The 26,039-nt window shown below is 42.2% G+C and overlaps 1 long non-coding RNA gene across 1 annotated transcript in view; it reads right to left on the reverse strand.

The window, feature by feature from the left end:
- Positions 1–9,824: 9,824 nt before the first annotated feature.
- The window catches only part of LOC306999235, a 35,919-nt gene continuing 19,704 nt past the window's right edge, over positions 9,825–26,039 (reverse strand). Inside the window, exons 3-5 of the long non-coding RNA XR_013797784.1 lie at positions 12,140–12,268; positions 10,276–10,305; positions 9,825–10,159 (exon numbers count right to left, since the gene is read on the reverse strand). This is a non-coding gene — a long non-coding RNA (uncharacterized lncRNA). The remainder of the gene's footprint in view (positions 10,160–10,275; positions 10,306–12,139; positions 12,269–26,039) is intronic.

The following is a 26,039-nucleotide window of genomic DNA, read 5'->3' on the forward strand; positions in this document are numbered from 1 at the left end:
GATCATTGATCTTTGATTGTGATAATCTATGATCATACTTCTGCTGACGTTACTAATATCTCATTGACTATTAATATGTTGTAACTGTGTGTGTAAGTTGATAAATAACAGTCCAATTGCCACCTTGAAACAAAACATTTTTCAGTGTGAGTGAGTGACTGTTTCACCACAATGGTTGTGACGTCACACAACGCCGATGGAACTGGATTAAATATTTTGAAAGTTCCAATCCCAATCTGATTTATGACCTGTAATGCTGCCTGAATCATAATCATAATCATAAACTGTTCGTTTGTTGGCCAGAGGAGAACTGGCCCCACGACTGAGCCTGTTTTTTTCTTCTTCTCCATTCTATCACCTGATGGAGTTTGGGTTTCTTGCCACTGTCACCTTTGTCTTGCTTAGTTGGAAACACTTATTATTCTTTATTATACTGATCTGCTTGCTTTGAGAACATTGTGTGAGAACTAAACGTTCTGGGTTACGCATGTAACCCTAGTTCCCCGAGGGAACGAACGCTGCGAGCCTCGCAGTGGGAACGCCCCTCAGCGTGACGCGTCTGAAGTATGAATGAAATCCGTCAATGAAAAGATGGAGCGTCATAGCGAGTGACGTCACCGACCAGGAAGCTATAAATAACCCCGAATCCACAAGCCGCTAGCTTATAAAGTTCTGAAGCAGCGATCCGGGGGATGCAGGGAGTATGGCAGGAACTCGCAGCGTTCGTTCCCTCGGGGAACTAGGGTTACATGCGTAACCCAGAACGTTCCCCTTCAGGAACTCTCGCTGCGAGCCTCGCAGTGGGAACGCAATACCCACGTCTCCATACGAGCAAATACCCGTAGTGTGTGCATTAGGGAGCACAAACTGACGATAGAATCTGAGCCCCAGGAGTGGAGCTAAAATCAAGACTATAAAACCTGACGAAAGTATGCGGTGAGGACCAGCCTGCCGCATCACAAACGTCCTGAAGAGAAACTCCAGAAAGGAGAGCCTTAGAAGCAGCCATACTCCTAGTAGAGTGGGCCCGTACAACCAAAGGGGAAGGCTGACCGGCCGACTCATAAGCAAGTGTGATGGCCTCGACCACCCACTTGCTCATCCTCTGCTTAGAAGCGGGAGCCCCCATATCAGGGGACCCAAAGCAAACAAACAGTTGTTCAGACTTCCTCCACAGGGCAGCTCTGTGGACATAAGTGTCTAGGGCCCTAACTGGGCACAAAAGATTAAGCTTCTCCTGGTCTGACGTCAGAAAGGGAGGAGGACAAAAGGCCTGCAGTATAACAGGTCTAGCAGACATAGTTGGGACCTTGGGAACATAGCCTGGCCTAGGGTAGAGGAAAAACTTAGCCATACCAGGCGAAAATTCCAAGCACGAGGGAGCCACTGACAGTGCCTGGATATCTCCTATCCTCTTTAGAGATGAGATAGCCAGCAAGAAAATAGTCTTAAGAGTGAGAAACTTTTCAGATACTTCTTCTAGGGGCTCGAAAGGAGCCAGGGAAAGGCCTTCTAGAACGATGGCCAAGTCCCAGGATGGTACCCTCGTGCGTACTGCTGGCCTCAGCCTCAAGGTGCCACGGAGGAAACGAGATATCAGTGGGTGTCTCCCGAGAGAACCTCCACTCGAAGGGGCGTGGTAAGCAGCTAAGGCCGCCACGTACACCTTCAGTGTGGAGTGGGATAACCCTGTAGAGAGACGGTCCTGCAGGAACTCCAGCACTGTACCAACCGGGCAGTTAACTGGGTCCTGCTGGCGCTCTCTACACCAGGAGGTGAAAAGTTTCCACCTCGCGGCATAAAGTCTCCTAGTGGCGGGAGCTCTGGACTGAAGGATGGTCTCAACGACCTCAGTCGAGAGACCAAGATCTACGAGCTGGGCCCCCTCAGAGGCCAAGCCCATAGCCTCCACAGTTCTGGGCGAGGGTGTAAGATGGACCCGCTCGCCTGGGACAATAGGTCCCTCCTGACCGGTATCTCCAGGGGAGAGCCGTCGAGAAGGGACACAAGGTCCGAGAACCATACTCGGGCCGGCCAGAACGGGGCTATCAGGAGTAGCTTGACTCCGTCCCGGGGTCATGCTGCACCCCGAGACAGGCAACGCATAGCTGGTGTGAATCCCCACCCGTGATGTAACGAGTACAGGGGGGAACACACTTTCTATACTGCTGCTTTTCGCTCGTCATATTGACACTCGTTAGTTTTTTTATATATAGAGATATATAGTGATAAACTCCTGCCTACAACAGTCAAACACAATTTTTCACACACACAGATTTCAAACACACTCGATAGCTGCTGAAGAACAAAAAGCTAGCGGCTTGTGGATTCGGGGTTATTTATAGCTTCCTGGTCGGTGACGTCACTCGCTATGACGCTCCATCTTTTCATTGACGGATTTCATTCATACTTCAGACGCGTCACGCTGAGGGGCGTTCCCACTGCGAGGCTCGCAGCGAGAGTTCCTGAAGGGGAACTGAGCTGGACGATGACACTGTTTTCTCAGGGCTTTCTCAAGGGTACGTTTACACTACAACAATGTTTTTTCCTCTGTATGAACAGATTACAACGTTATCAAAATGATTCCCGTTCAAGCGGATCCATGGAAACGATTAAAAATGCTGTTTTATGGATGCCAGGCAAGTAATTGGCGATGCCACTTTGTAAAGAAACATACGCATGTCGCATTCAAGCGCACATGCCTATAGACTAAACACATACTTCGCATGTGCATGCCGTCACCGTTTTCACAGATTCACGTTTTTGAAGTTTACATGGAGATGATAACGGTATCATTTTCAAAACTGGTTTCCAAAAACTTGCACTTTAAAAACTATAAGTTTGCGTTCTCAGGCCACTAAAACGTCATTGTCGTGTAAATGAATGCTCAGAACATATAAAAAGTTTTGTTTTCAATTTAAAACTGTGTTGTGTAAACGGCCCCTAAATGAATAACTTGTGATTTTTACAATGAAAACGAATTAACGCTGAACTTACTTAAAATGAACAATGACTTTCTTCTAGATCTGCTGTACAGCCAAAACAATCTTATTGCATTCATTTCATTATATCAATATAAAGCTGCTTTGAAACAATCTGTATTGTAAAAAGTGCTATTTAAATAAGTGTGACTTGACAGTCAACATGGAAACCTGCGTATTCATGAGAGATCGGAAGGTGAACGCTAATAAAACTAATAGTAAAACTTTGGCTAAAAAGAAAGTTAAATGAAACAAGACCACACAAATACAGCATCCATTTCCTGGGCTGTGTAAGTTGAAACTGCTTTAATTAAAGAGATTTGGACATTTTATAAACATTTTTGAATTTCAAAGTCACGAGATCTAAAAGTTTCAAGGTTTGAAGTAAAAGGTTATGTAAAATTTGATCACTAAAGGTTAAAAATATTTACTTTATTGAGTGTTTACATGGTACAGATCAGTACTATATCTACTATATCAGAGATGTAGTCAAGACCAGGGGCCTCATTTATAAAGCTTGCGTACGCACAAAATGGGGCTGAAAACATGCGTACGCCAGTTCCTGCGCAAAAGGTGGGATTTATAAAGAAAAACTTGACGTGAAAACATGCGCACCTTCACGCAAACTCTGACCCATGCGTACGCACATTTTGAAGACAAAGCAGTTTGGCGACACTGATGGTGAGTTGAGGAACTGACTGCGGATAAAGGGAATTAACCCTTTGCAAAATGGCAAAATTAAGTTTGACATATTTCAATATTTACAATATTTACAAGTTGCTCATAGGTCCCGGTTACAACAAAAAATACAAACTAGAAAAAAAAGTTTGTTGAGACAAACTTTAAGTTGGCTTGAGAAAGCCGGACCAGAGAGTTTGAAGAAGTTTAAAGTAGTTTGATGTGGAAAGTAGGTTAAAGTTTGATAGATAGATAGATTAGTAAGAAAGAAAGAAAGATAGATTAGTAAGAAAGTAAGATAAGTTAGTTTGATAGATAGATAGATAGATAGATAGATAGATAGATAGATAGATAGATAGATAGATAGATAGATAGATAGATAGATAGATAGATAGATAGATAGATAGATAGATAGATAGATAGATTTAGAATGGTAGTTTAATTGAGTCTAGGGCTTCAGGGAGTTTAGATTTGAGTTTTTGGCTTGTACACTAATGGCCCAACCTTGTCTTGGCTCAATTTGAGCACTCTGCAATGTAAGTCTATGGGATTTTTATGATTTTTTATATACATTTTTTAGAAAACTTAAAAGGAAGATCAGTTTGAAAAGATATAGCACACCAAGTCAGAACAGTCTGAAGGTCTGACCCGAGTTTGGAGTTTGTAGAGTTAAAGCTCTTGGAGGAGTTACAGTTGAACATTTTTGGGTCAGAAGAATAACATTAAATCACCATTATGGGTGCTAAAGATACATACATGCATGTTTAGTTTAAAGACATAAAAGGAACTATATGCTGAAACTATATCCATTCTTAAATGGATGTAGGCCTATCAACTCATTATGTTTTAAAAAACACAAATTTCCTTGCTCCTTTAATATATGCATGGCTAATGAGGTAATTTGCATTGTCTATATATGGTTGAATGTGGGCGGAGAAAGGGCGGTAAATGATTTTTTTTGCGTGCGCAAATTATCACGTAGGCTGTGATTTATAAAGTGAAAATTGCGTGCAGGTGTGCGTACGCACGGTTTTATAAATCTGATTTTTTTTTTGCGTACGCCATTTTTGGCTTTTGTGCGTACGTACACTTTTAGTAAGGTTCCTACGCACAGTTTTATAAATGAGGCCCCTGACCTCCAAGACCATGACCGTTCAAGAGCCACACGGCAAAATCCAGTGTTGGAGTTAATTAAATAATTAAACTATTAATTAAGCGATAATTGAGCATTAATAATGAACACCTGCTGTTAACAAGCAGAACCACAGAAGGATAGAGAAACAAGAACAGAAAAAAGAGAAACACAGCTGACTTCAGCCACAGCCTTAGATGAAATCAACTGAAGGTAAAAGAAGACTTTAAATCTCTCAAGATCACAGCAGAGGAATAAACAACTCCACAAACAGCATTACCAGCTTCACTTATTACTAACCAGACTGACTTCATTTCTGTCAGACGTCTACAGAAGTTCTTATTGAGAACCACTATCAGTGTTTGCTTTAGTTGGGCCCTTGACCCCTTTTTAACATTAGTTTTTCTCTGGCTGCTTTAACTGTGTTTATAAAGCACATTTGTTATGGCAAGAGAAACCAAGAGAACATATGATCAGATGTTAATGGCTATGTATTGATGATGATGTAATCGGTGATCTCATACAGAGTCTAATGCTTTGGTACGGTTGATTACCGTAGAGTACCATTTAAATACCATGGTATATAATCAAAGTCCTTTTTTTTACTATAATTATGTATCATGGTATTTACATGGTTCTCTACACAGGGCTGTTCATTTTAACTAAAACTATTAAAAACAGTGTTTGTTCATTTAAATAAAGCTGAAATCAAATAAAAATATTGTATGAAAAACTTAAACTTGAAAAACTTAAATGAAAACTAACAACTAACAGAAATAAAATAAGTTGAAGTACTAAAATGACTTAAAAACTGAAATAAATGTGAGTTAAAACTAATTAGAAATATTTAAAACACTTAAAAATAACAAAACCACATAAAATGACTAAAACCTTGATCAAATTAATATAAAAACGAATATGAAATATGAAAATATGTTTTAAACTAAGCTAAACCAAAATATTAATAAATACTTGTATATAGATACTATTAAAATAACACTTGTTTTCTAAGAAACTTTAAAGAATACTGCCCAAAACACTGTGGTACTATTTATCTTGCGTAAATGAAAAGTCATGTTAATATTTTTGTATTTTAACGACAAATGAAATTATAATATTCATCTTATGAGTCTCTTATGAGCTCCTAACTGAGTCAACAGCAGTTTATTGTTGGCCTTGATGATCTGTTAAAACTCTCCGTAATCAGTCTCTCTTCTTTATCTCCTGGTGAACAGAGGCAGTTGCAACTGTTTTCTTTTCAATCATGTGTGTGTGTGTGTGTGTGTGTGTCAGATGCAGGGTTCTTATTAACTAAAATTGACTGAAATTAAATCAACTATATATATATATATATATATAATTTTATTTCATGTAGTTGCCAAATCAATATTCTCCATTTTCTTTAAATAACTAAAACTAATAAATACAAATTAACAACAAATATATTGACAATAAAAAAAGCCAAAAAACACACAATGAAATTACTAAAACTTTAACTAAAATTTAAGTGAAAACAGGAGAATTTTTTTTAAATAAAATCGAATTCAATATATTAACAAAAACTAGCAATGATACTAAAATGACACTGATAATGATCTGAGCCACTTTAAATCTGTGGTTTTGTTTCTAGACTAAATTAATATTACTTCAAATTAAAACAATTAAATTTCAGGATTCCAGAAATTGCGGGAGCTGAAGATATTCAGGGATCACAATCATTTTAGTAAATTAATTTACGCGTCTCATACAGTTGTGTGTGATTTACTGGACTGAGGATAAGGATTTTTTTTTTAATCACAATTTCTCCCTGATAAAATATTTCAGAGCTTGGCATTCATAGAAATACATGTATAATCATTATAAAATACATCTTTATTTTCAGTTGTTTGAGCTCATTTTAAAGCTTTGTCTCATTTTAAATGATTTTAAATCATCTTTGAGTCCTCGTTTTGGGCCCCGGGCCCCCGCTTGAGAATCGCAGGTCTACATGAATTCAAGAGGTTTGTTCAAAGTATGATCAATACTTGATTTAGCAAAGCAAAGCTAGTGGCTTTAAAAACGAGGCAGATCCGCTGCAAGCGTCCGTCAGTAGATGGCGCTGTTGCTCTGAAAGCCTGTCATGAGTGTGTGAGGACAATCTCTGTGCTGCTGATGTAATCTAGTGTACACTCAACAGTGTGAGGAATGTGTGTGTGTGTGTGTGTCTGTCTTCATGAACTCTCTGTGGATCTGTTAACCCTCTTAACCTACATCTGACACCTCTGACCCACAGACGCCAGAGAGACTCCCCGACGTCCACTCGCTCAAGTCATGTCTGCTACCAAACATCACACACGAGACCTCAGCCGCTTCTCTGACAGAGCGAACGGGGAGTTATCCTGATGTGTCCTCGGAGGAAAACACACCAGTTATCTCACATTTCAGTTTCACTGACACTCAGGTTTGCAAACTGAAGTCAGAGATCTCGATATGAATGAACTCAAACATTTCTCCTCAGGAGAAACATCAGAGACAAAGTTGAGTAAAACCCAAAGCCGTCGTGAAGTATCTGTGTGTGTGTGCTGTCGTATGTTCTCACAGCGCGACACACTGAGCTTGTGCTCACAGTGCAGAAACACACACACAACGACACCGGGAAATTTATAGCAATGGAGCCGGAATTCACCCAGAAAACACTGGTGTACACACACACACACACACACACACACACACACACACACACACACACACACACACACACACACACACACACACACACACACACACACACACACACACACACACTTTATCTTTCCCTCCGTGTCACTGTCTCCCTCATGGACCGCCACAGACTCTTTCTGTCTGTCATTGCTCAGAATAGTAAATATATATATATATATAGGATCATATAAGGATCATGTGACACTGAAGACTGAAAATTCAGCTTTGATCACAGGAATAAATGACATTTTACAATAGTTTACGGTAACGATAATAACCCTGTTTGACGGTCAGGATGCTCCACATGTAGGCGGCTCATAGGGTTCGGAAACGAACCGTGGGTGTGTTGTTTTGTTGAGCTTCTGAAGAGCCAGTGTGTGTGTTTGTGTGTGTGTGTACTTTCGTGTTTGTACTTTCGTGTGTGTGTTCGCATGTGTGTGTACGCATGAGTATGTGTGTGTGTCCTGGTAAATCCTATACAAAATTTTCCCACAAAGATGGCAATATCCGAAATCCTTGTCCTTGTGGGGCATTTTTTGGTCCCCATGAGGAAAACGACTTTTTTTTGTGGAAAATGTAAAAATGCAGAAAGTTTAGTGTGAAGGGCAGGTTTAGGGTTAGTGTGTTGGGGAAAAATATACAGTTTGTACAGTATTACAACCATTAGGCCACACATTAGTCCCCACAAAGATAGTGAACCAGGTGTGTGTGTGTGTGTGTGTGTGTGTGTGTGTGTGTGTGTGTTTGTGTGTGTGTGTATTGCAGGACTGCTTGTATTTAGGACTCCTCTACGGCTTAACGATCTTCTACATTTCAAAGGCTTGTTTAGAAATCTGATCTGTGCATACCTTTACACACACACACACACACACACACTAGCTGTTTTTAAGTCACTCCTTCAGTGTGGCAGAGTAAACAAACGTTAGTTTGGCCTGTGTTACAGAGTTAGCGCACACACACACACACACACACACACACACACACACACACACACACACACACACACACACACACACACACACACACAGCATCAGCAGACACACACTGTCATCTGTCTTACAACACAGACCATCCATCACAGCAGCGGAGTCGACATGTCTGACACACACACTCTCACTTTTCACACCACTAAACACACACACACACACACACACACACACACACACACACACACACACACACACACACACCTGAAGCAGCCAGGAGAAAACACATCGATTTGATGCGCTGGATGATGATGTCATCGCAAGAGCAGCTTGGAGTCACACTAATATCTGTGACGCTCCATGTGTGTGTGTGTGTGTGTGTGTGTGTGTGTGTGTGTTAAAACGTCCTGCAGTGTTTGAATGGTTCCTCATTCATGTGTGTTGTTGAGGAGTGTTTGTGATGTTACTTTACAAACTGATCAGATGCTCTATGTTCACCTGCTGGACCAGAGAACAGGTGAGAAAGTCCCACTGACACACACTGAAGGAAGACAACACAGAGAACACCATAGCAACTGAAAAGCATAACCCCTAGCAACCATACAGAAACGCCCTGGCAACCAACAACAACAACAACATCCTTCTAATATATTTTTAACGGGCAAACGCCACTCAGCCAATCAAGCCTTGAACGTGATTGGCCGATAAAGAGCAGGAAGAGACATCATTAATAACCATCAATGTGAACATCATATTCAAACAAGAGAGAGAGTAAAAGTAAAAGACATTAAACGTTCATAATTCTCATTTAAAAATCTCGTTTCAATGCAATTACAATTTTCTTATTTCATTTTGTTTATTTTATTTGATTATGCATCATTATATTTGTTATTAAATAACCAACATTTGATCTATTGTTATTTTATTTATAAATGTATTTATAATATTTTTATTCATAACCTTATTATAATCTTCATGTTAAATATATTTAATAATAGTCACGTATTAATTTTAATTAATCTTTTAATGAATGCATTGTTTTGAACACTGTTTACACTGTTCCTTTAGGTTTCTTTTGTTAATGTATGCTTTTATTTTACTTTTCTCAATTCACTTTTTAATTGATCATGCACCATAATTTTTTTCGTTAAGAAATCCACAACTACATTTGCACTACACTTATTATTTTACTTATTTTAAATGCTTATTTAAATATAAAAATCTCATTTTAATTTTTAATAATTTTTTTTAATTCATGTAATATTTTTTTTCGAATTAAGTTTATTTTCGATCGTTAATCTATGTTAATATTGCGTGTTAACTATATTTTTACTCTTCAATTTCCCTGCAAGTATTATATTGAAAGTAATTATAAAAAAAAATGCTTTGGCGATACAAATGTACAGTTTTCGTCAAGCGCAATGAATTCAGCTGAATGGAAAAGCAAACTCTTGCGCTATTATTATTGACCCATGTGCGTCCGAACTGATTGTGGAGGCAGGGCCTGTGTTTTGGCAGTGTGGCTGAAGCAGTGTCTGCGAGCTGAATTTCACAGCTCATTACACTGGCTCCAGTTGGGTCTCAGCAGCAGGTACACCTCAGTGTCTCTCTGCAGGCTTCTGTGGCCTGTCTGTCTGCCCTGCTGTCTGCCTGTATGTGTCATATCTGCAGGATTACAGCTGCACAATAGCCCTGCATCTCCGCTCTCGAGAGACAGCGATGTGTACATTCATTCGGAGGAACTAACGAGCACCGAAGAAGAGAAAGAGAGGGGAATGAAAGCGCGTTAGTCCCGTCTGATGACCGTCTTAAAGGGATAGTCCGCTCAAAAATCAAAAGTCTGACATCCTTTACTCACCCTCGTGTCGTCCCGAACCTGTGCGACTTCCTGTAAAACACACAAAAAAGGAGATGTTTAACGGGAATGGCCAAGTTGTTGTTTTTTTGCACACAATAAATTGGTACTGGGGCTGTCGAGGTCCAAAAAGAAGAAGAAAAACGCCAAAAAAGGGTTAAAATTAGGGTTATTAAAGAGTTAAAATCAGGGTTATTATCATTAACTAACATTAACCTATCAAAAATAGTATTGTTAGTTGGAATACAGCTGAAGTAATATAAAATAAAAAGCCATAAAAAAATAAAAAGGGTTAAAATCAGGGACGTTAAAGGGTTTAAATCAGGGTTATTATCATTAACTAACATTAACCTATTAAAAACAGTATTGTTAGTTGGAATACAGCTGAAGTAATAAAAAGCAATAAATAAATAAAAAAGGGTTAAAATCAGGGACGTTAAAGGGTTAAAATCAGGGACGTTAAAGGGTTAAAATCAGGATTATTATCATTAATTAACATTAAACTATTAAAAACAGTATTGTTAGTTGAAATAAAGCTGAACTAAAATAAAACAAAAAGCAATAAAAAGAAAAAAACACACCAAAAAGGATTCAAATCAGGGCTAATAAAGGGTTAAAAATCAAAGTTATTATTGTTGGCTAACAATAAACTAATAAAAACATGATGGTTAATTGAAATACAGCTGAAATAAAATGAAAAGCTCCAAAAATTTTTTAAAAAAAACCAAAAGGGTTAAAATCAGGGCTATTAAAGAGTTAAAATCAGGGTTATTATCGTTAGCTAACATTAAACTAATAAAATCATTATGGTTATTTGGAATACAGCTGAAATAAAATAAAAAGCTGCAAAAAGAAGAAATAAAAACACCAAAAAAGGTTCAAATTAGGTTTATTAAAGGGTTAAAATCAGGGTTTAAAAACATTATTGTTAATTTAAATTAGATTTAATAAAATATTAGATGAAAAACTGTTACCAAAAACATAAACTTGAACAATTTAAACATAAATGAAAATTATAAAAGTTGGTTTGGCAACTATCTGAAAAAAAAAAAAAAAAAAACTATTTGAAATTATTTAAATGTGAAGCACTGAGATTACAAATGGGATTAAATTATTATAAAACTAAATTTGAAAAAAATATTATTATAAAAAAAAAAAAAAAAATGGACAGTAAGCAAGTTTTTCATTAAATAATGGTTTAAACTTCAATAAATTCCTGTTGTATGGCTGTTAAAAAAAAAGTGTAATATGATAAATATGCAGTTCTGTTACAGTGTTTGACAGCTGTAGTCTTCATGCGCTTACATGACATGCAAAATATCATTTATAATGTCATTCGAGTTTGAAATGACATGATAATGAGTGGTTTTGTGTGACTATTCCTTTAAGAGACAGAAGAGCCTGTGTGTGTGTGTGTGTGTGTGTGTCAGGAGACTGTTGATTATCAGGAAGGTCTTTTGGCTCCAGTACTTCAGAAGAAAGAAGAAAAGGTAATACAAACAGAGATGGGGGAAGTGTGTGTGTGTGTGTGTGTGTTGCTTGTTGTTAATTTGCTCCATGCCGATCAGTCAAACAGGAACCCCAACCGAGCAAATCTCGTTTTCATGACTGTCAGCAAGAACTCAAGCAGAGACGCGGAGATGCAGAGAAAACCAGAGAGAGAAGAGAGGCGCCAAATAGTAATTAAAGCCGTGTAGATTAAGTTTACAGAAGTGTGATGCTTTAACTCGCTTTATTACCCCCTGCAGGGGTGTAAAAAGCCTTCCCCGTGTGTGTGTGTGTGTGTGTGTGTGTGTGTTTGTGTGTGTGTGTGAAAGCCAACATTGACCGTCTCACTTCTGCATCTGTGTTTAAGGCCGGCTCGCACCTCGGGTATCCCGGCAGTGACTGGGTCCGAGGACGACCCCTCACACCTCTCCGATAATTGGACGGGTCTCGTCTTTTTCCCCGCGCGCTTTGACTTCCATCGCCCCGTGATGTTCTGTAGCTTCTCCTGCTGATATCACACACACACACACACACACACACACACACACACACACACACACACACACACACACACACACACGAAAGCTTCATTTTATCTGTCGGCAGGAATACACAACAAACTGGCAGACACTATTTTGGCATTAACATGAATATTAACGTGCACCAATTTTTCTAAATGTCATAATCATTTGTCAACAAACAAGTATTCATTACTTCAATGAGCTCATTGCCTGAAACTATTACAGTAGCTATGTTTCCATCCACACGTTTGTATCCGAATTAAGTGATATCGAATGAAAAACAGTAAAATTCGATTGAATTTCATGAATATCGACTCAAATGAAATGCGTTCGGTCTCATCGGATTTGATCTTGATCGATATACGGTTTATGCGATAAACGCTGATGGAAACGTTATTTGCCGAATAAATAATGAATCCATTTTGTCTAGCAAATGTTGGCTTGAATGTTAGTGCGAAAATTAATGGAAACACCTTAAAATGTCTCAAATCAATTCGATATACCATTTTGATCGCAAAACGTACTCGGTTACTAACGTAACCTCGGTTCTCTCTAGGAGAGGGAACGAGTACTGCGTCGAAGAACGCTACGGGAAAGATATTTCTTTGTCGAGATTGAAGCCAAAAATTAATCCTTAATTTTGTAATATTGTAAAACGCTTTTCTGAAGCATACAACCTAGGCGGAGCAATACAGCTCACCCATTGGCTGCTCTGCCAGAAAAGCACAGCCTATGCGAGGCCAGGACGCTGACCAATGAGGGCGCTTCGCGCCCTTCTGCGTCACCTCCCGCCCAAACAGGCGTGGCCTAGGCCTATAAATACGAGCATAGCTGTCTAACACGCCGATTTTCGTCAATGAAGCGACGCAGCGTGGACACGCACGGCATGAGACGCAGTACTCGTTCCCTCTCCTAGAGAGAACCGAGGTTACGTTAGTAACCGAGTACGTTCTCTTACGTAGAGTTCTCTCGTACTGCGTCGAAGAACGCTACGGGAACCCCATGTAAAACGCCGTGCGTGCTCTTGGACCGACACAGACACCTAAGGCCGCGCGCGCCCTGGTATACAAGTGCCTACCCCAAGAAGTATAGGGAGAGCGGCTAAAATAGCATCATCCCTTATAGTAGTGCCTCTTAAGGCATAATAGCATATATATGTAAATATAGATATATATGAGGGGTAATAGCATGCTCATGGGACACATTGTCAGTGAGTGATGCTTAAACATTGAAGTGACCTGGGCCGCAGCGCGGGGCAGGAACACTTATACATATTAGACATTGAAGTGACCTGGGCCGCAGCGCGGGGCAGGAGCACTTGTACATATTACCATTGAAGTGACCTGGGCCGCAGTGCGGGGCAGGAACACTTGTACATAGTCTTCTAGACCGAGAGCAGTTTAGCCTGCAACGCAGGAACCTCTAGGTTATAGAACCTAATAAATGTAGACGGGGAGGCCCAGCCTGCCGCCATACAGATATCATGTAACGAGATTCCGCTATACCAAGCCCATGAAGAGGCCATGCCTCTCGTGGAATGTGCTCTGATGCCCAAAGGGCATTCCAAGCCTCTAGATGCGTAGGCTAGCGCAATGGCGTCCACTACCCATCGAGACAGACTCTGTTTCGTTGCGGCTCGTCCCTTGGAGCGCCCGCTGAACGAAACGAAGAGCTGCTCCGTCTGTCGAAAAACAGCGGAGCGGGACACGTAAGCTCTTAATGCCCTGACCGGGCAAAGGGAGCTATTTCCGTCCTCTGAGGCCGGCAGGGCCGACAGGGAGATGACCTGAGCCCTGAACGGTGTGTTGAGGGACTTAGGCACGTACCCATGCTTCGGTTTCAATACGACTATAGAGTCGTTTGGCCCGAACTCCATACAAGAAGCTCTCACTGAGAGCGCTTGCAAGTCTCCCACACGCTTCACTGAAGCGAGAGCCAAAAGAAACACGGTCTTGAGAGACAGGTGTTTCATGTCAACTGAGTGAATAGGCTCGAAAGGGGCCCCTTTCATAGCGTTCAACACTGTAGAAAGGTCCCAAACGGGGACTGAAGGAGGCCTTGGAGGGTTTAACCTCCTGGCGCCTCTCAGGAAGCGGACCACCAGGTCGTTCCTGCCTAGTGAACGGCCAAGCGTTGGATTAACGAACGCTGATATGGCAGCCACATAGACTTTGAGCGTGGATGGGGTTCTTCCCTTATCCAATAGCTCTTGCAAGAAGGAGAGAATCTCCGGTTCTCCACACTGAAGTGGTGACAGACCTTGATCTGAACACCATCCAGAGAACACCGACCATTTGGAAGCGTAGAGCCGTCTAGTAGACGGAGCCCTAGCTTGTTCGATCGTGTCTAACACTCCTCTTGGGAGGTTAGCGGGTACCCGTTTATGGCCCATACGTGTAGGGACCAAAGCTCGGGGTGAGGATGCAGAATCGAGCCCTTGGCCTGTGAGAGGAGGTCTCTCCTCACTGGAATCGGCCACGGGGCAGTACTTTTCAGTCGCATCAAAGCTGGGAACCAGGTCTGATTCGTCCAGAATGGAGCAACTAGCAGTACTGAGCATCCGCTCTCCTTGATACGCTCCAGCACTTGAGGCAGGAGTGAGACAGGAGGAAGAGCATAGAGCGGGCGGCGGGGCCAGACTCTGGCCAGCGCGTTCGCGCTCTTCGAAAAGAATTCTGGGCAATGAGCGTTTTCCTGGTTTGCAAACAGGTCTATTTCCGCTCTGCCGAACGTTTTCCACAGCAGACGCACTGTCTGTGTGTGTAGGGACCACTCTCCCGTGGGAACGTTGTTCCGTGAGAGTCTGTCCGGGCCTACGTTCAAGTGGCCTGGCACGTGCATTGCTCTTAACGAGCGCAGGTTGTGCTGGGCCCACACCAGTATGCGTTCCGCTAACCTGAATAGGTTCCGGGATCTCACGCCACCCTGGCGGTTTATGTAGGCTACTACCGACATGTTGTCCGAGCGGACCAGGACGTGGTGTCCTTTTATCCGGGGACAGAAGCGCCTCAGCGCAAAGTCCACTGCCATCATTTCCAGGCAGTTTATGTGCGGTAGTTCGGCTCGCTCTGACCACTGGCCAAAGAGCGGACTGCCGACGAGCAGTGCTCCCCAGCCTGAGGTGGACGCGTCCGTGGACACCACCTTCAGGCTCGAGGAAGTCCCCAGGCTTACACCTGACCGGTACCAGTCTGACGCTCTCCATGGTGTCAGGGCTGAAATGCATTCCTGAGTGACCTTGAGGCGATAGCGACCGTGTAACCATGCTCGGCGCGGTACGCGCGCTCTCAACCAGAACTGTAGTGGGCGCATGCGCAGCAGGCCCAACTGCAGCACTGTTGAGGCTGAGGCCATGAGGCCCAGCATTTTCTGAAATCTCCTGAGTGGCACTATGTGGCCGCTGAGGAAGGATTTCGCCATTTGCAGGGTATTTCGCCTGCGCTGTGATGACAGCTGTGCTGTCATAGACAGTGAGTTCAGATCCAGTCCTAAAAAGGAGATCCTTTGACTGGGAAACAGTGAACTTTTCTCCCAATTGACTCTCAGACCTAAGCACTCGAGGTGATCGAGTATTAGTGTCTTGTGGTGAGCGAGTTCTGACGGCGATTGAGCCAGAATTAGCCAATCGTCCAAATAGTTCAGAATTCGAACGCCCCGGAGTCTCAGGGGTGCCAGCGCCGCGTCCATGCACACTGTAAATGTACGAGGTGCTAGGGATAGGCCGAATGGCAGGACTGTGTACTGATATGCCCGGCCCTCGAAGGCGAATCTCAAAAATCGCCTGTGACGTGACGCAATTTGTATGTGAAAATACGCGTCTTTCAGATCTATTGCCATAAACCAGTCTCCTCGGCGAATTTGCGCGAGGATACTTCTGGTCGTGAGCATTCTGAACTTCCGCTTTGTTAGCGTTTTGTTCAGACGCCTTAGATCTAAAATGGGTCTGAGACCCCCGTCTTTCTTCGGTACCAGGAAATATCTGCTGTACAGACCCCCTTCGCTCTGAGCTTGAGATAAAGGCTCTATGGCCCCTTTGCTCAATAGCTTCGCTATTTCGGCTCGAAGTAGATGTGCTACTTCTGTTTTTACCGTGGTTTCGACTTTTCCCGTGAAACGGGGAGGGCGTCGATGAAACTGTAGCGAATAGCCTCTTTTTATAGTCTCTAGCACCCATTCTGAGACCCCGGGAAGTCCTTCCCATGCATCTGCACGTGTGACTAGGGGTTGAATGTAATCTGGGCCCTGGTCGCGAAATGGCGGCGACACGAGAGCAACCGTGTGCTGTAACATGGACGCCGTGGCGTGTGAGGCGGGGGGGCATGTTTAACACAGTATGCATCCCGCGCACGCTCGGCTCTCTGTGTCGAGAGAGAGCGCGCGGGACGAGTCCCGTAGGGCTCGTTATGCTTGTGAATAAACGTGGGCGCTTGGTGGCGGGCACATTTATAACACCGGGGACACTGTGTTTGTGTACTGACTGACCGTTCGTTAGTTTCGTTTATACAGAAACCGCGGAACGTGCAGTGTGTAGTGGTTGTGGGCACTTGGCAGTGGACACGCTTACTACATGTAAAGCACAATCGATCTGAGTCGATTTTAAGTGTGCAAACCCTGTGTTGAACGGGGCTGCCCGTAGGGCTCGTATATTTGTGAATAAATGTGGGCGCGTGGTAGCGGGCACATTTATAACACCGGGAATACTGTGTTTGTGAACTGACTGATCGTCCGTTGGTTTCGTTTTTACAGAAAAACCGCGGAACGTGCAGTGTGTAGTGGTTGTGGGCACTGGACAGTGGGCACGCTCACTACATGTAAAGTACAAACGACCTGAGTCGTTTTTATGTGTGCAGACCCTGTGTTGTACGGGGCTGTGCTTGCACGGGTTGAAAAACCGGGCTCTGGTCGCGAAATGGCGGCGACACGAGAGCAGTCGTGTGCTGTAACATGGCGTGATGCGGGGGCGCGCTTATCGAGCGGGCAGCCCGCGCGCGCGCTCAGCTCTCTCAGCTGAGAGAGAGAGAGAGAGAGCACGCGGTGCGAGCTCCGTAGAAACCATGTTGACATGTAGCTTGTAGTGATTGTGGGCACTTGAAAGCGGGCACGCTCACTACATATAGTGCACAATGTATTGTGTGGGGCTGTGCTTGTGTGTATGAATGGGCACTGGGTCGTGGGCATTGCAGTTACACACATTACATCATCGGCTGTGGCCGGGACACCGTGTAGCACAGAGAGTACTGTCTATCAGAACCGACTGACCGTGCATTCGTTTCGACAGAAACCACGGGACATGCAGTGTGTAGTGATTGTGGGCACTAAAAAGCGGGCACGTTCACTAACTTACATGTATTGCACAATCGACACGAGTCGATTTTATGTGTGCAAGCCCTGTATTGTGCAGGGCTGTGCTTGTGTGTATGAATGGGCACTGAGTCGTGGGCATTACGGATACACACATTACACCATCGGCCGTGGCCGGGACACCAGAAAATACATTTTCAGATTTACCTGGGGCGTCGTGAAAACGGCGTTTGTGTGCAGGCAAACGAGCATTGATGCTGATTTGGTGACTGCAAAATACACTGGCACGGTCGCGTATGTTGGGACTGTGCGAGCGAGACATTTTAGTGAAATCCGGCCGCGGCGGGATTTTAACACTGTAGCTTCCCTCGAAGCAGAAGTGCGCATCCTGGCTAAAGACGGGGCTTTCCGGGACTCCGCGCTTTCTTCGTGAATTCAGGAAGAAAAGGGCGCGGGTCGTGAGGACGGTAACGTACGTTCCTCTGCAGAAAAACAGCCATCCAGCCGGTAAGCGCATCGATGCTGGTCTTTCTCCGTCGACGCTCATGAGCGGCGGGGGAGGGGAGATCCTCGGAGCTCGCCCATCCGAAGCGGGAGAGAAAAGCAGTCTTCCTCCACAGACGCGGCTTCACCTTCCTCGTTCATGACGGACGCGGCGGCACACAGCGGCCATTGTCCGTCAATCATAGAGTCCAGCGAAGCGGGCGGAGAAGCTGGCGGCAGCAGCGGCGAGCACCTCGTGGTGAAGGGAGGTTCCGGGCTCTGCTAAGCACGGCGCTTTTCACGGCGCGGCACTACAGCAGGCGGAAAAGATGCAGCTTCAGTAAATGAACGCCAGGCGAGTCCGCAGAGTCACCGTAGGCATCAAATTACAGCGATGGCAGCCGCCATCGACGAGAGCTGAAGCTGCGTGATACTCACAGGCAGGAAACACAAGCACGTGGTCCCTGTCGCTGAGCGGGGCTCTACACGAGCCACAGGAGGTGCGAGGCATCTTGAAAAAGACGCTCGGCTCTCTAGTGGTGGAAAAACTGTGTGTCGCGACGGCGAACACACACACAAAACACACACACATAATGTAAAGGATATTCCACGCCGGAGAAGCGCAGCAGGGAACGGCGGCTGAAGGCGGCGAAGACCAGCGGCTTCAGGTAAGAGGCGCGTCCTGCTGAGGTGCTTGTTCCAAACGGCTGTGGCGGCTCGAATCCAATCCAACGATGCGTGTAGCTCGTGAATTTTAGAAAATCGGCGTGTTAGACAGCTATGCTCGTATTTATAGGCCTAGGCCACGCCTGTTTGGGCGGGAGGTGACGCAGAAGGGCGCGAAGCGCCCTCATTGGTCAGCGTCCTGGCCTCGCATAGGCTGTGCTTTTCTGGCAGAGCAGCCAATGGGTGAGCTGTATTGCTCCGCCTAGGTTGTATGCTTCAGAAAAGCGTTTTACAATATTACAAAATTAAGGATTAATTTTTGGCTTCAATCTCGACAAAGAAATATCTTTCCCGTAGCGTTCTTCGACGCAGTACGAGAGAACTCTACGTAAGAGAACAGCATGTGACGTCTTTACGCACAGGTTTTTATTCGCTTTAAAGCCGTTGGACGGAAACACACTTTCACCAGCTTTATTCGCATGAGTTTTTTTTACCAAACTTCAGATAATTTGATTGACAAGTGGATGGAAACTTAGCTAGTGTTTAAAATAATACATTTTAAGCTGTGAATTGTATATGTACATTTCTGAAATGCATAACTCGGATAACGGATCACTCTAAATTGTAATGTGGACTCGAGCATTTTCTGTAAAGCTGCTTTGTTTGAAATTATGTGTATTGTGAAATGCGCTATACAAATAAATGTGAATTGATTTGAATTGAATGAATCCTTATTAAAGCTACAAAAGTTATTCAGTCAAGAGCAGTGACTGATTGTCTCTTTTTCTTTTGTTCTTTGATAAACATTAATGACAGAGCGGCTGTCACTTTAAGACACACATAATTTGACACACATCCTATTTTCTCACTCTTTACGGTCATTTAAAGGAACACTCCGACTTTTTGGGACTTTAGCCTATTCACCTTATCCCCCAGAGTTAGATAAGTCGTTGTTTCTTCTGTCAACAAAACCAACGGCGCGTCTCAGGTTCTGCGGTTATCACTCCGCCCAAGTAGCAGTGCTTCGCCTTCAGAGAATATAGTTCCCAGTATTTATACGGTTAAAATATGTCTGTGTCTCATGTGACTTTGTTTTTTTGTACACTCTGTGACTATACAAATCACAACATGTAAATAGGAAAATGTTTGTTTTATTTTGTCACTTATTTGGATTAGGTGAATAGGCTAAAGTCCCAAAAAGTCGGAGTGTTCCTTTAAGACTTTATTTAACTCATTTAAGACTCTGCTTACAAGCATACTCGGCAAAGCGGGTATTTCGGCACACTTTTGTGTTTTAGATGCCTAACTAGACAGCATGACTGAATAAATGCTATGAATGTTTTTACCCCAAAATATAATCAATTTAAGAAACCTATTTTAGGGCCTTGATTGATTGATTGATTGATTGATTGATTGATTGATTGATTGATTGATTGATTGATTGATTGATTGATTGATTGACATTTTGTCCAAATTAAGCCATTTCAGAGGCAAACTCTCATAATTCATCAACAAACATGTTTGTTTTAACGTTTTCATTATTCTAATGTTGATTCTCATCACTATAGTACAATCGGTTTACTTCCTTGTCATGCAAATTACAATTTCTTTCTTTTAATTTTGCGGGGTTTTGATATACGTCACTGGAGAAACTTAATATTCTCTAGAAAACCATCTGATCAAGTGACGGTGCTCTTCTGTCAAAACATTTTAAGTTTTTAGTTTTTTTTTACTTCATTGGAATGGTACGAAACTTGGTAAAGGTTTTGGCACTTGCTGTGTGAACACACACACACACACACACACACACACGATTCGAACAGGTTAAATGGTCCTGTAAAAAGTACTCAGACTTGTGCTCCTCACGGTCAAAAGTGGCATTGGAAATGAATGGGAGACGAATTGCATCTAGTGGACGCGTTTGGTACTGCGGCCAAACAAAATCTGACTGAACGCACACAAAAAAAATCAGATATAAAGCTCAAATTTGGAAATTGTATTTTTATGGCTTTTGATTTTCTTGCAATTTTAGGGTAAAATGTGTTTTTGAAAATATATATTTCATATACAAATTTAAAATAAAATTCCACTTTGTTAAACTTGTTTCACTTCAGCGATAATCAGCCAAGTGTCGTATTCGAAAAGAGATCGAACTTTAGTCTGTGCTCTAAAGCATTCAAGATTTACGACAGTTTAAGTTGGGGAAAAAAAATTCAGGTCTATGCTAAAAAAGTGAATAAGTGGATTATAAATACAGCGCAAATTGAATTTATTGTAAAAAGAAATCCCCTAAAAATACATTAATTTCATTGAAAAACAGAATTATTAATAATGATTTTCGGTCATTTAGAGCACCAGAGGGTTAAAGAAGCCAGAAACCAAAGCATTGATCTGAAGAACCTATAATGAACCATGGAGAACTTTATTAATATTTAGCTGCCAGTAGAAATGATTAAAACCTGAAGATAAGTCGACAAACTGGTGGGACGAGAACAGGTTTTCCCTCCATCAGCTGCTGTCTGTAAGGAGGTCATATCCCATTTATCAGGGTGAAAATGAGAAAATGTCCCTGTGAAGACCCTTCTGCCCCCCCCCCCCCCCCCCCCCCCCATGTGATCAAACACAGCAGAACGGTGAGACTAACGCAGTCACGGGGCGGAGACACACTTCATTTAATTGGATAGACATTAAATTAAATGTTCTCCATTTAGAATACACACAGCTTCCACCAGAATTCCACAGTTGCTATAGTTACTACTGTAAAACCAGTTGAGCTTCAAACGTGAAGTGCCCGTTTTCTTTTTGGAACTTTTTTTTTTTTTTAAGTACATGAATTGGGATGCACCTAATGTTATTTTGTTTTATTTCTTTATTGATGACAGATGAAATATTATTTTAATACCAACAACTGTATGGAAAGTATGGTAACCGTCGTCATGCTTTTATAAGGGGCCCTGAGAAACACACATCTAATCAGATCAGAGGGACTGTTACACATTTACAGGGCTGCACACACACACACACACACACACACAAACAATTTGATAAGAGCCACTAGATGGCACAGAATTCCAGATGTGTGTGTGTGTGTGTGTGTGTGTGTGTGTGTGTGTGTGTGTGTGTGTGTGTGTGTGTGTGTGTGGCCAGGTAAACCCTATGTTATGGGAACAAAATGTGTGGCACAAAGATGGCAATATTTGAAATCCTTTTTGAGACATTTTTCGGTCAGCATGAGGAAAACAGCTTTTTAATCATACTAAATGTAAAAATGCAGAAAGTTTTGTGTGATGGGCAGGTTTAGGGGTAGAGTTAGTGTAAGGGGAGAAAATATACAGTTTGTACAGTATAAAATCAGTATGTCTATGGAAAGTCCCCATAAAACATGATAACACATCATGTATGTGTGTGTGTGTGTGTGTGTGTGTGTTACGGGGGGATGGAGTGATGGACAGCTCACACGCCAGCCATTATAGTGAGGTGCTGCCAGCACCGTCACCATGGCAACAGGCCAGGGGCCCGACAGAACAAAGAAGCAGGATCCCAGTGTGTGTGTGAAAGACTAACGGCCTCCAGCGCTCATATTTACATGTGACGCTGAAGGGTTAATTGCTGTGAATTCCTGGGCTGCGTGTGAACTCTGCACGAGTGTGTCGTCTTTGATTTTACATCGCAAACACTTCCAGAGTTACAGATGTTCAGCGTATGAACGCATCTATTTAGATGATTTGATATCTATTAAATATCTCAATCCACTTGAGCTGCTTCTCAGATGTTTCTCTGGCTAAAAAAAAAATCACATTTGTCTCCTCTTTCAGAAGAGATCTCAACGACGTCGGTGCTCAAATTTGCCAAGACGTCAGAGATCTTAATATGAACAAAACAAATGATTCGAGCTGCTCCACTCTCATTTTACAGCTCTATAATCTTACTGGATGACAACTAGTGAATCATTGGAGTCGACACTACTGTTTAAAGGTTTGGGGTCAGTAAGGTTTCTCTCACTTCTCTCACAAGAAATCAACACTTTCATTCAGCAAGAATTAGGGGTGGGTGATATGACCAAAATCTTATATCATGATATGAATAATTGTATTTCATGATAACGATATATATCACGATATAGTTATTTTTGCTTTAAATAAAGTTTTTATGATATAAAAACTAAATTGAAATTTCATTAATCACAATCACTCAAAAAACGTTATAAAGTCACAATTGTGAGAAATAAACTTGCAATTAGGACTTTTTTTCTCAGGAATGCATGTTTATATCTCGCAATTGTGACTTTACAACACGCAATTGTGTTATAAAGTCAGAATAGCTAGATATAAACATGCAATTGTGTGTTTTAAAGTCAGAATTGCGAGTTTATTTCTCGCAATTTTGAGTATAAAACTCGCAATTCTAACATTATAATACACAATTGTGAGAAATAAAGTCAGAATTGTGAGATATAAATTCGCAATTGCGAGATAAAAAGTCGCAATTATCTTTTAAAATGTTTTACTCTGTGGCGGAAAGAAGCTTCCATAAATACTAGCCAAACTAACTTAAGTAAAAAAAATAATAATAAAAAAGGTCACTGAAGAAGTAAACAGTCGGTGATAAAATAGGAACAAAGAAAATAATGACATGCACTCGAAATAAAAACCTACAATAGAACAAAGCAGGTTTATTAGGCTGCTGTCACTTTAAGAGCGAATGCACTGATCTATACTGATACACATTTGCTTTTCTTCTTAACCATTAACGTTCACTTAAACATAAATGACTATGAGGATACTCACTCAAAGACGGGCATTTGACATAACCGAGTGTATTTGACTGTTCAAGCTCAGTAAGGCGCTAGAAAATAAATCTAGGCGCTAAGTTCAGTACTCACACGCTGTATGAGCAGCAGCTTGATTCGAAAACAGTTTCTCAGACAGCGCGGGCCGGGCATATATACCGAATTGAGTCCGCTTTCGCTGCTTATTGCACTTGAAATCACTTGTTTTTAAACCGAAAAGCTTAATAATGCATTCAACGATAAGCTTTCGAGACGGAACAGAACGGCAACGACACGGGAGCGTAACCGTGATAGAGACGATAGTCCAAAATCTCAGTTGACAAATTTCTACCGGTTAATCGTATATCGCTCACCCCTAGCAAGAATGCATTAAAGCTACACTGTGTAGGAATTACTCCCATCTAGCGGTGAAATTGTATATGACTACCAACTGAATATTACTTTCTAGCCTCTCCCATTTCGCGGGCGTTTTAACTCCTACGGTGGCCGTATTATTTCAAATCTGCCGGCAGTCGCGAGTAATCTCCCGCTCGCATTCGTCACGGCGCCACTGAGAGTAAAAGCGCGAAAGGCGAAGCGCGAATTTCCAGGTTTGTCCCTCTTTGGCTAATGTATTTTCAAGATGGAGGCGCAACATGGCTTCCGCCATTCGAGCACCTCACCCGTATGTATTATAAACGGCAGATTCTACGCTTACGAGAATACTTGATTAGTTGGTGGAAGTAATTATACATTAATGAGCAAATCATTTTGAAAGAACAAAGTGGTTTTTGCTAAGAATCAACTTAAAAAATTACACAGTGTAGCTTTAAATTAATAAAACCTGACAGTAAAGACATTTATAATGCCACAAAAGATTTATATTTTAAATAAATGCTGTTCCTTTGTACTTTCTATACATCAAAGAATCCTGAAAAACAAAATGTATGATGGTTTCCACAAACATGAAAATGTACGTTTTCATAAATGCTTCTTGAGCATCAAATAATCATATTAGAATGATTTCTGAAGGATCATGTGACACTGTAGAAATAATCACAGGAATTAATTACATTAACATATTCAAATGGAAAACGGGTATTTTAAATTGCAATAATATTTCACAATACTTATATTTTTGACCAAATAAATGAAACCCTGGTCAACAGAAGAGACTTCTTTCAAAAACATCAAATACATCCGGACTTTTGAACGGTTGTGCATTTTAAGGATTTTGTGCCTCGTTAAGTCTGATCTAGTTAACACTCATTCTGTTTGGGAATGAACCTTAAAAACATTTGCAGTACACCAGCCCAGTTTCTAAGTCAACCGCGTACCTGCGTTTCTGAGCAACATTTGACCTTCCGACATCAAAGAAACACTGGCCTTGCATTCCAGGTAGCAAGAATATCTCCACTCCTAGATTCCCCACTATCCATCAAACACCACAAGCAGTGATTTATGAAACGAATTTGAACAGGAAAACGTCTCTGGCTCCGCATCAACAATGAACGTTTCAGAAGACACCAATTAACTAAGCAGTGGGAGAAGCCCGGCACACATCTTCTGCTAAACAGGGTTCAGGGTTGCAAAAAGCAAGCGCACAAACAGAATGATTTAAGCGAAAACTAGCATGAATCAGACTCTTTATCCAACGCGGGGTGGAAAAAGCACCTGCGACTAAGAGCGGGGTTTATATACAAAGAGCGTTAAGAGCAGGCCAGCTGTAGTCTTGGAGGATAAGGTGAAAATATAAGGCCACTGACAGACATATGTTAGCAAGTGAGCTAGCTAGCAGCGATGACAAGAGAGATAGCAGAGACTACAGGGTTCATTTCTACAATGCGCTTTCTAAGCAGCCGTCGTAAAACAATACAGCAAAAGCCATTGCGAAATACACGGATTTATGGATTTTTCATGAAGCAAGAAGTTAAAAACAGACTGAAGCGACGTGCTGACAAGCGGCTAGAGTTAAACGCGAGAGCGCACGAGAGATATGAAGGGAAAACGCTTCAACATGGTCAAACTGGGTCAGAGACGAACCTTGTCTCCGCCAATTGGGCACCTTTGAAGCCGCGATCGGTCTTCGGGGCGAAATAAATTATTTATAAGTTTATAACAATGACATGTCATGAAGTTTCAATTTCACTACAATGAATCCATACCCGCGGAGCATAAAGCAACACCACATGGATGAGAGGGGATCACGACACAAGCGGATCCGCCCACCCAATCCGCCGCTCCCCAGACGTACAAAAGACAGGGAAAAACAGACGTATAGACGCCTTTCATCCTCACAATGAGAATCATATGTCTCCCGTGGCCCGCTCCAGACATTCGGTCTTCACTATAGGTGACGCCTGCAGGCAGAAACGGGAATCTGAAACAAGGAACAAATCGTATGGAGATAAGAGACTTCTGGAGGGGAAGCAGAGGCCTAATGGCTCTCGCTTCTACAGGCACAACGCTTACTCAATTCCTAAAAGAGTAGTTTTAAGAGTCCATCAACTTGGAAACCCAGGCGCAAATCTCCAAACCCA

The sequence above is a fragment of the Phoxinus phoxinus genome (assembly GCF_949152265.1).
Source record: "Phoxinus phoxinus genome assembly, chromosome: 1".
Taxonomy (NCBI): Eukaryota; Metazoa; Chordata; class Actinopteri; order Cypriniformes; family Leuciscidae; genus Phoxinus; species Phoxinus phoxinus.